Source organism: Puma concolor, chromosome A3 (genome assembly GCF_028749965.1).
Source record: "Puma concolor isolate L17-30 chromosome A3, mPumCon1.1.hap2, whole genome shotgun sequence".
Classification (NCBI taxonomy): Eukaryota; Metazoa; Chordata; class Mammalia; order Carnivora; family Felidae; genus Puma; species Puma concolor.
The window spans coordinates 112196906-112207016 of NC_141669.1; the positions used below are offsets into that span (position 1 = coordinate 112196906).

Genomic DNA, 10111 nt, shown 5'->3' on the forward strand with positions numbered 1-10111 from the left:
CCGCGGGGGCCGTCTCCCTCTCTCCGCACCCCATCCTCCGGCTCTGGGCAGTAGACGGCGACGAAGGAGTTACACCAAGGCCCTACCTAGCCTCTTACGACCGTCGTGGGGTGGTGGTAGGGGCGCTCGCTGTGGCCTTGGACCTGCTTCCTGGGGCCCCTTGTGATGCCACCCTCTTGGCTTCGCGTGGCTGTGGGAGGGTGCGCGAGGGTGGGCTGACCGCTGTCGCTGCAAGACCAGCTGACCTTTGTGAGGCCACCTGATTTTCCTAGCATGGATGTGCCATCATGTGTTTAACCGTTCTCCCACTGGAGAACACTAATTTTTTAGCCAGTCTTTTGTTCCTACACACAGCGCAACGGTAACCTGCTTGTCTATGCCTCTGCGTACATGTGCGGTGTTCTCTGTAGAATAAACTTCCAAAAGTCACATTGCTGTCAAAAGCCAAGTGCAAGTTTAATTTTCACGGATGTGGCCAAATTGCTCTCCAAAGACATTAGCAAATTTACATCCCCACCAAAACTGGAATGCAATCATTTCAATTAGGATTATATCAACAGTGATGAACTGTTGTGAAAGAATTTTTCCAGAGCCAATGCCATTAAGCCAATTCAATTTTTTAAAGTCTTTCTTTCTTTCTTTTTTTTTCTTTTTTTAAAAGTAATCTCTACACCCCAGCTGGGGCTAGAACTCTCAACAGCCCTCCCACCCCCATCAAGAGTCACTGTGTTCTACTGACTGAGCCTTAAAGGTTGGGTTCAAGGGGCGCCTGGGTAGCTCAGTCGGTGAGCGTCCGATTTTGGGGCAGGTCATGAGCTCATGGTTTGTGAGTTGGAGCCCCATGTCAGGGCTGACAGCTCAGGGCCTGGAGCCTGCTTTGGATTCTGTGTCTCTCTCTCTGCTCCTCCCCTGCTCCCATGCTATCTTTCTCTCAAAAATAAATAAAGGTTAAAAAAAAAAAAAGTTTGGTTCAAGAGCGAATGGCCAAGAAAGAATTCTTGAGACTGTTTTGTTGAAAAAAGGTAATTTTATTATAGCATGGGGACAGGACCGTGGGCAGAAAGCTGTACTGGGATTGTGAAGAGTGACTGATTATATACTTTTTAATTAGTGGGCGTTAGAGATAGCATAAGTCTCTAAGAAATTTGGAAGCAAGGCTTTCAGGACCTTGAGGGGCTAGCTGCTGTGAAGATAAGGTTACTCTTAGTCTTTAATTAAACATCAACACCAAGGCAGCCATGAGTTCCTTGAGGAAGGTCACGCTCTGTGAGTTTCAGGTGTCTGTCTGTGGGCTGCAAGCTGTAAGGAGATTTAATTGTGGCTACATTTCTCTTGTCTTTGTTTTCCTCATCAATAGACATTTTACTTACTCAATAATCTGTATACTGAGTTTTACTTTCATTATATCAAGGTGAAGTATCTTATGTCAACATCATTTTACTGAAACGAAACAAAACAAAAACAAACTCCTGAGATCGAGAAGCTGGTCTGACATTCTGATTTGGCCATATTTCTCTCCTTTTGGACATAAACAAACCACAGAATACCATTCTCAAACAAGCTTACTCTGATAGCGTGATAAAATGAGACAGAGCAAGGCTACCTTACAATTTTGATTAAGCACGGACAAAAACATGGTCACTGTCACACGTACAAAATACCAAAGGTTCCCCTCTCTCGGCGAGAGTGACTGCCACTTCTTCACCAATTAGAGTTTTCCTCCCAATCTAGAGCAAACCCTGCTTTCGTAAGACTCCTTGATCACTCAACCAATGCTCCATTCCTACAGATTTCTTTCTAACGCTTTGACTGAAATGCCCCATAGCTCCCCCCGCGGCGTGCAACTTGTTCAAGGATGGGTGTGTTCCCAGGTCTTTGGCCAGAGGGCAGTGCCACTAGCAAGTGCAAGTTTTCCTTGGTAAAATTTTGCAAGTCTAAAATTTCCCAACGGCAGTCCTTTATCAATGTTTGATAAAGCACACATTTTACGTGCGCTGTCTAGTCTATTTCAGTTTGACTATTTCAACCTGTTAAAAAAACAAAATGCAAGCGACTGAACTTTAAGATCGCTCTGGCTTTATTAAACGATCCAAGAATCGAGGAGCATCCCGTCTAACAAGTAGAGGAGTTTTTAAATGGAAGGTTTTTTTGTAAGGAAGGAGGGTGGGACCAGCAGTTATTAGCAAGAGAAAAGAAAGGATCTTTTCAGGCAAGGTTACCAGCCCTTAGGGGTACAGGCGGGAGCAGGGCAGTGGGGAGGGGGTGGAGGGGGTGGAGGGGGAAGGGAGGAGGTGGGGGAGGGTGGAGGAGTCTGATTAGGTGGATTACCTTGTCCTCCTTTGAAGGATGAAGAGCCCCTACAACCGATTACCTCTTTGGTGCTGACCAGAAAATTCCAGATTGATTGGTGTAAAATTCCACTACTGGAACGGTTGAAACTGCAATTAAGTCTTGGTTTGCTGTCCTGGGGGCAAGTGACTCCACCTTGGCCTTGTGGCTTTCTTTTTAACAAATCAGATCTGAGTGTTTCATTTTTTTTTCAGTTTTCAGTGTTACCCTCAAGATAGGAATCTTCTGAGTTGTTTAAAAAACAAAACAAAACAAAACAATTTTAGCAGATGCATCTTAACTGTTATCAGTTTTATTTTGTATTATTTATTTTTACCAGGCAGAGTCATTATGAATTGGACAGAAGATTGATAATTTGGATCTATTTCCTGAGTCGAGAACCATCAGTAAAGGCAGTGGGATGGGACCCGGCTACAAAGCGAAACAAGCCAAGATGTGCTTCAACTGGCGGGTTTAGTCTCTGCCACCATATCCGTACAGGCGCAGGGAACACGGACCCTGCTGTGAAGGAGCTCATGTCCTTGTTTTTTGTGTTTTTTTTTTTTGTTGTTGTTGTTGTTGTTTTGTTTTTTTTAAATTTTTTTTTCAACGTTTTTATTTATTTTTGGGACAGAGAGAGAGCATGAACGGGGGAGGGGCAGAGAGAGAGGGAGACACAGAATTGGAAACAGGCTCCAGGCTCTGAGCCATCAGCCCAGAGCCTGACGCGGGGCTCGAACTCACGGACCGCAAGATCGTGACCTGGCTGAAGTCGGACGCTTAACCGACTGCGCCACCCAGGCGCCCCTTGTTTTTTAAAGTTTATTTATTTGATTTGACAAATTGACGGCGCGAGTAGGGGAGGGGAGAGAGAGGGAGACAGAGAATCCCAAGCAGGCTCCGCACTGTGAGTGCGGGCTCGAACCCACAAAACCGTGAGATCGTGACCTGAGCCAAAACCGAGAGTTGGATGCTTCACAGACTGTGCCCCTCGGGCGCCCCGGGGAATTCGCATTCTAATCAGAAGAAGTAGGAACTGACTGGCCTCAATTTGTCCATTGGACTCTGGAGAAAGGCCTTCCAGACAGAGGGAACAGCCAAATACAAGATGTTTATTCAGTCAGCACGTGGTCCTGGAGTGCGCCTCTGCCAGGAATTGTGCTTGGCATCGGTATACGGGGATGGATAAGTTCCACAAGGCCCCTGCCCTCACAGAGCAATCAGTCCGGTGGGAGGGATGCACGTTAAATAATCACGCGGATGATGACTGTGTGTGGTAACTGTTGCAGAGAAAACCCTAGGATTCCGTGGGAGCTGGGATAATGGCAACCTCACCAATCAGGTCAAGGAAGTGGGGGTTCGTGGAAGGCTTCGTTGAGATAATGACTTTATTTTATTTTATTTTTAAAAAAAAATTTTTTTTTCAACATTTATTTATTTTTGGGACAGAGAGAGACAGAGCATGAACGGGGGAGGGGCAGAGAGAGAGGGAGACACAGAATCGGAAACAGGCTCCAGGCTCTGAGCTGTCAGCCCAGAGCCCGACGCGGGGCTCAAACTCACGGACCGCGAGATCGTGACCTGGCTGAAGTCGGACGCTTAACCGACTGCACCACCCAGGCGCCCCGAGATAATGACTTTAAAAAAAAGTTTTTTTAAATGTTTATCTATATCTGAGAGGAAGAGAGAGACAGTGCGTGAGCAGAGAAAGGGGCAAAGAGAGAAGGAGACCGAATCCAAAGCAGGTTTCAGGCTCTGAGCTGTCAACACAGAGTCAGACGCAGGACTCGAACTCATGAGCCCTGAGGTCATGACCTGAGCCGACCTCGGATGCTCAAGTGGCTGAGCCACCCAGGCGCCCCGAAATAGTGACTTTTAACGTGAGATGTGGAGGATGAGTTGGAAGGGTGTTCCTGGGAGAGGGAACCACCGATAGCCTCAAGTGAGAGCAGCTTGGCTCTTTTGAAAGCACGAAAACAGCCAGTGGGGTTGGAGTAAAGCTGACTGCTGACCGGGCAGGGGGTCGGGGGAGGAAGCCAGAAGACAGGTGTAGGTCCTGCAAGGCCTTGTCCAGCATATTAAGCCATTTGCATTTTAATTGAAAAGCAACCGCTGGAAAGACTGTCAAGAGGAATGGTATGAGTCGATCTGACATATATGTTTTTACAGTGTCGGTGCGGAGAATGGATGGGGGCAGTTGGGGAGGATAATAAATGCGCAAAACCAATGAGAAGGAGACCCCTACACTTGTCCGAGGGAGCAAGGATCGTTACCCGGCAGTCCTTGGCACAGGGAAGTATTCAGTGGGGTGCTGGGATGGCAGGAGATTGGTTTGGATGGGGGACTGTGTGAGGGGAGGAAACGTCTAGCGAAAAGTACGGACACACCCCTGTTTACGAAATGCGTTGTGTTTCCCTCACCCTCATGTGTTGAAGTCCTAGTGGCCGGTCCCTTAGAACGCAGCTGGATTTGGAAAGAGGTAATTAAGGTGAAACAAAGTCATCTGAGTGGGTCCTGCTCCAATGCGACCCGTGTCCTCGTGAGAGGAGGACCAGAGACAAGGCTGTGCGAGGGCGCGACAGGAAGGCAGCTCTCTACAAGCCAAAGAGAAAGGCCCCGGGAGAAACCTGTCTACACCGCTCTCCTGGCCATCCCCTGCTCCGGGACTTCGAGAAAACACATTTGTCGTGTGTATGCCACTCGGGGGCTGTGCTATTTGGTTATGGCGGCCCTAGCGGATCGCTATGAACCCAAATGTCCAAAATAATGGGGCTGTTGGGAAATAAATTGTGTCCGTGTGGTGAAGAAGAGTGTCACCCCAAGATTGGCCCGTGTAAATCCAAGACTGTGACTTCACGAGGAGTTTCACTTCATACCCTCTCTTCCGGCTGGAGGAATTTCATTGCGTTTCCAAGGACCCATAGTGAGCTTTAAGAGCAGCCACTGGCTGTCATTGTGACAGTGGCCTCTTGAGTGCAGGTTGTGATTAAACTGGCTACTTTGGGTGGGGCCTGGGGCAGGAGGGAGAGCTCGGGCCTGACCCTGCCCCCGGGCCACGGCAGCCGGCCCGGGGTCTGTGACAAGTGGCGGATGGGGCTCGTGGACAGCAGGAGATTCAGTCTCAGCAGAAAAATGCCAAAAAGCAAGCTGGACAGAAGAAGTCAAGAAGGACACGACTGACGGCAGAGGTGCCTGCCAAAGCCACCTTCATATACACCTTCACTCTTCGTAGGACACAGATGCCGGACCCCAAGACCTCCAAGCAGCATTTGGGAAGCCAACATCCTAAGACTCCACTTCCCCCGGAACCGGCTGCTGTTCAGGCATAAAGTTGTTTACAGGTGACGTGGTATCGTTGACTCTTCTACTGTCTGAGACCTTAGGTCACAAACCTGCAGTTCTTTATTGTTGAGAGAGACAGAGCTCGGGCAGGGGAGGAGCAGAGAGAGAGGGAGACACAGAATCCGAAGCAGGCTCCAGGCTCTGAGCCGGCAGCACAGAGCCCGACGCGGGGCTCGAACTCACAGACAGCGAGATCATGACCTGAGCCGAAGTCGGCCGCTTAACCGACTGAGCCACCCAGGCGCCCCCACCCTATGAATTTTTTAAGGAAGAAGTAACCTTGTAATGGGGGGGGGGGGGAGGGAGCTATTCTATGCAAATATTTAAAAGAGTAAGGCAGGGAAAACATGAGGTAGAGCCCTGTATACTGACATGAAAAGACGTCCAAACCATATGGTTAAGTGGGGTGAAAAATATGTTGATTATGAACCGATTTTTGTTTTTTAATAAAACCACCTATTACTTAGGGGAAAAAAAATCTGGAAACATATGCAGCCAACTTTATTTTATTTTTTTAATATTTATTTATTTTTGAGAGAGAGACAGAGCATGAACAGGGCAGGGCAGAGAGAGAGAGGGAGACACAGAATCCGAAGCAGGCTCCAGGCTCTGAGCTGTCAGCACAAAGCCCAACGTGGGGCCTGAACTCATGAACTGCAAGATCATGACCTGAGCCCAAGTCAGATGCTCAACCAACTGAGCCACCCAGACACCCCTATGCAGCCACCTTTAAAATACCTTAGAGGCACCTGGGTGGCTCAGTCCATTAAGTGTCTGACCTTGTCTCAGGTCATGATTTCACCACGTGCTGTGCTGATGGCTCTGTGCTGATGGCTCTGTGCTGATGGCTCAGAGCCTGGAGTCTGCTTTGGATTCTGTGTCTCCCTCTCTCTCTGCCCCTCCCCTGCTCATGCTCTGTCTCTGTCTCTCAAAAAAAAAAAATAAACATTGAAAAAAAATACCTTACAAATTCTACTATTTAAGGATCTAAGTTCCGTCAAATTGATGGGCTTTTGGGGTGATGGTGGGGTTCAGAGCTGATGGCCAAGAAAGAATTCTTGAAGACATCTTTGGTGCAAAAAGGTGATTTTATTAAAGCATGGGGACAGGACCCATGGGCAGGAATACCCTCACTGGGGTTGTGAAGAGTGACTGGTTATATACCATGGGGCAGGGGGAGGCAACGTCAAGAGGAAGTTTCTGAAAGGGATTTTCCATCTGCTAAAGACTCACAGATTACCGGAGGCCTAGCTAAGGTTGTTTTTCCCCCAACAAAGCATTACCATTAAGACTGTAGGGAGGTCCTGGAGACAGTTTAACTCTGCCAGCCTCAAGTATTTGTCAATGGGCTGCAGGTTCCAAGGAAATTTAATTTTTCCTGCCATTTCCTTCTTGCCTTTGTTCCCCCCATCACCATGGAGGGGTGATGTTGGGGCTCCAGGAAACTGAGTCTGCAGGTTTCTGGAGATTAGGCTATTGATAGGACTGCCTTTTTCTTATAATTTACTAAGACAGTTGTCAACTCATGGAGACCCCTGTCCTGCATGACTGTGATCTCTATCAGTTAACCATTTGTTTTCTTTCCTTTCCTTTGTCCCTGGGCAGACAGGGGTGCCTGAGGAATGTCACACACATCCCTCCTGGGGTCGGGGCTAGCCCCGAGCCTTGCCTTCAGCTTGCCTTAATGCTCCCTCATCAGAATGAGCCTTGTTGCTGATTTCCTGTAGCAGGGAAACCGCAACACATAATACGTGAAGACCAAGAAAGGACTTACTGTCCCTGACACGTAACCGAGGGTTACGAGGGCCTGTCCCGTCAAACCACATATAAATACTAGTAAAGCTTACTAGTCTTATTGTGTCTTGTGTCTTATTGTGTGTGTGTGCGTGTGTGTCTTTATTTATTTATTTGTTTGTTTGTTTCAGGAACATTTTCTTTTTCTTTTTTTTTTTTTTAACTCTTCTTTTTTCTTTTTTTAAATTTACATCCAAATTAGTTAGCATCGAGTGCCACAGTGATTTCAGGAGTAGATTCCTTAGTGCCCCTTCCCCATGCAGCCCATCCTCCCTCCCACACCCCCTCCCGTAACCCTCAGTTTCTTCTCTTTATGAGTCTCTTCTGTTTTGTCCCCCCTCGGATTTTATATTGTTTTTGTTTCCCTTCCCTTATGATCATCTGTTTTGTCTCTTAAAATCCTCATATGAGTGAAGTCATATGATTTTTGTCTTTCTCTGACTAATTTCACTTAGCATAATACCTTCCAGTTCCATCCACGTAGTTGCAAATGGCAAGATTTCACTCTTTTTGATTGCCAAGTAATACTCCATTGTGTGTGTGTGTGTCTATATATATATATATATATATATATATATATATACCACATCTGATTTATCCATTCTTCCATCGATGGACATTTGGGCTCTTTCCATACTTTAGCTGTTGTTGATCGTGCTGCTATAAACATGGGGGTGCAGGGGTGCGTGGGTGGCTCAGTCGGTTGAGCGGCCGACTTCGGCTCAGGTCATGATCTCGCAGTCCGTGAGTTCGAGCCCTGCGTCGGGCTCTGTGCTGACAGCTCGGAGCCTGGAGCCTGTTTCAGATTCCGTGTCTCCCTCTCTCTAACCCTCTCCCGTTCATGCTCTGTCTCTCTCTGTCTCAAAAATAAATAAACGTTAAAAAAAAATTTAAACATGGGGGTCCCTTCGAAACACCTGTATCCCGTGGATAAACGCCTAATCGTGCAATTGGTGGGTTGTAGGGTCGTTCTATTTTTAGTTTTTTGAGGAACCTCCCTACTGTTTTCCAGAGCGGCTGCACCAGCTTGCATTCCCAGTGTGTGTCTTATTTTTAAAACAAGCGTATCCATAAATATGGGGCGCCTGGGTGGCTCAGTCAGTTAAGCATCAGACTTCAGCTCAGGTCATGATCTCGTGGTTTGTGGGTTCGAGCCCTGCGTCGGGCTCTGTGCTGACAGCTCAGAGCCTGGAGCCGGCTTTGGATTCCGTGTCTCCCTCTCTGCTCCTCCCCTGCTTGCACTCTGTCTCTCTCCCTCAAAAATAAGCATTGAAAGCATTTGTTTAATAAAATAAAACAAGCATATTCGGGAACATAAATCCTAATATTCTCTGCTCCCACCCCGGGGGGATAGTCTTATACACCCCATGTACCCTACTTGAGACAATACCAGTCACTATACAGATAGAGCGTTCTGCAAATGCAGTGAGTGATGCTTCGTTAGAACAGTGTGTTTATGCAATTAGAATACAATCTTGTATATGAAACACCCACTGTGTATGATTCAGAGCACACAGCCGTTCAGAGAAAGGAGTCACCGACACTATCAGGTGTTTTCTTATTGGAGAAAGGAGATGATGGACTTTGATGATCTCTGAGAAGTTTTCCCACTGGTTTTCTGCAAGTCCCGGGTCTCTCCAAGTCATTGATTCCAGCATTTGAAATGGCTGTGCTGGGCTCAAGTGGTGTCCTTAAAGGAAATTGTGCCCAGAGGGACTGTTCAATAGGGTGCTGTGTGGCAATCTTCGAAGTAAAGTTATTTAAAGTCATTTAGTGTGATTCGGTGTGGCTTTTGCCACGTTGAAGAGGGTTTGGTTTCTGAAACCTGGATTTAATAAAAGAATTTAATAACCACCACTTCCTAATACATTGAAATGTTGGTTTACTGCTGGGGGTGGCTGGGTTATCTGTACAGCTGCCCACAGCGCTACTCTGAGAGCAGCACTAAAATGTCAGCGGGACACATGGGGAACAGGGGCCGGTGACTTGAGAACCTCACACAAGAGTCCTTCAAGGTTGGCCGGCTGTTAAGCGGTCTTGCTCCCACTGATGAAGGTCGTCTGGGTTGGGGGAGAGGGAGGGGGTAAAGGGGCTTAGATCAAACTGAGAAGGGGGCTTTCAAGTTAGGATAACCCGAAAGTGAAGAAGGGGCCAGCCATGCGGGGAACCCACAGAAGAGTGTTAAACGCAGAGGGACAGTGAATGAAAACGCCCCAGTCCCAAGTGTTCCGGAAAGAGAGGCCACCGTGGCTGGAGCACAGAGCCTGGGAGGGAGGCGTCTGGCTGCGGGGGATGAAGAGAAGTGGACAGACCCGGAATGATACTTCTATTTAGAACAAGCAGGGTTTGCTGGACCGAAGATGGGAGAGAAATACGACTCCTGAGATCGCCGTTCATGCATCTGGGTGAACGGCGGATGGTTGGCCGTTTACTGAGATAGGCGGTGCACCCGGGAAGGCAAGGTTGTGAGTAGGTCAAGAGCTCTGTTTGGAACGTACGTGTGAGCTGTCTGTTAGACATCCAGGTGACAAGTGTCAAGCAAGCCGCCGAGTGTCCAAGTCCTCGGTGGAAAACTCCAGGAACAACCGGTTAAATAAACCGTTCTTTTTAATTAATTAACTTATTATCCGTTCCACCCACGTAATGA

General features: G+C 47.7%; 1 pseudogene; it reads left to right on the plus strand.

Moving 5' to 3' along the window:
- Positions 1 to 3591: 3591 nt before the first annotated feature.
- On the plus strand, positions 3592 to 5663 carry LOC112869567 (transcriptional regulator ZNF706 pseudogene; annotated as a pseudogene).
- The last annotated feature ends 4448 nt before the right edge of the window (positions 5664 to 10111 follow it).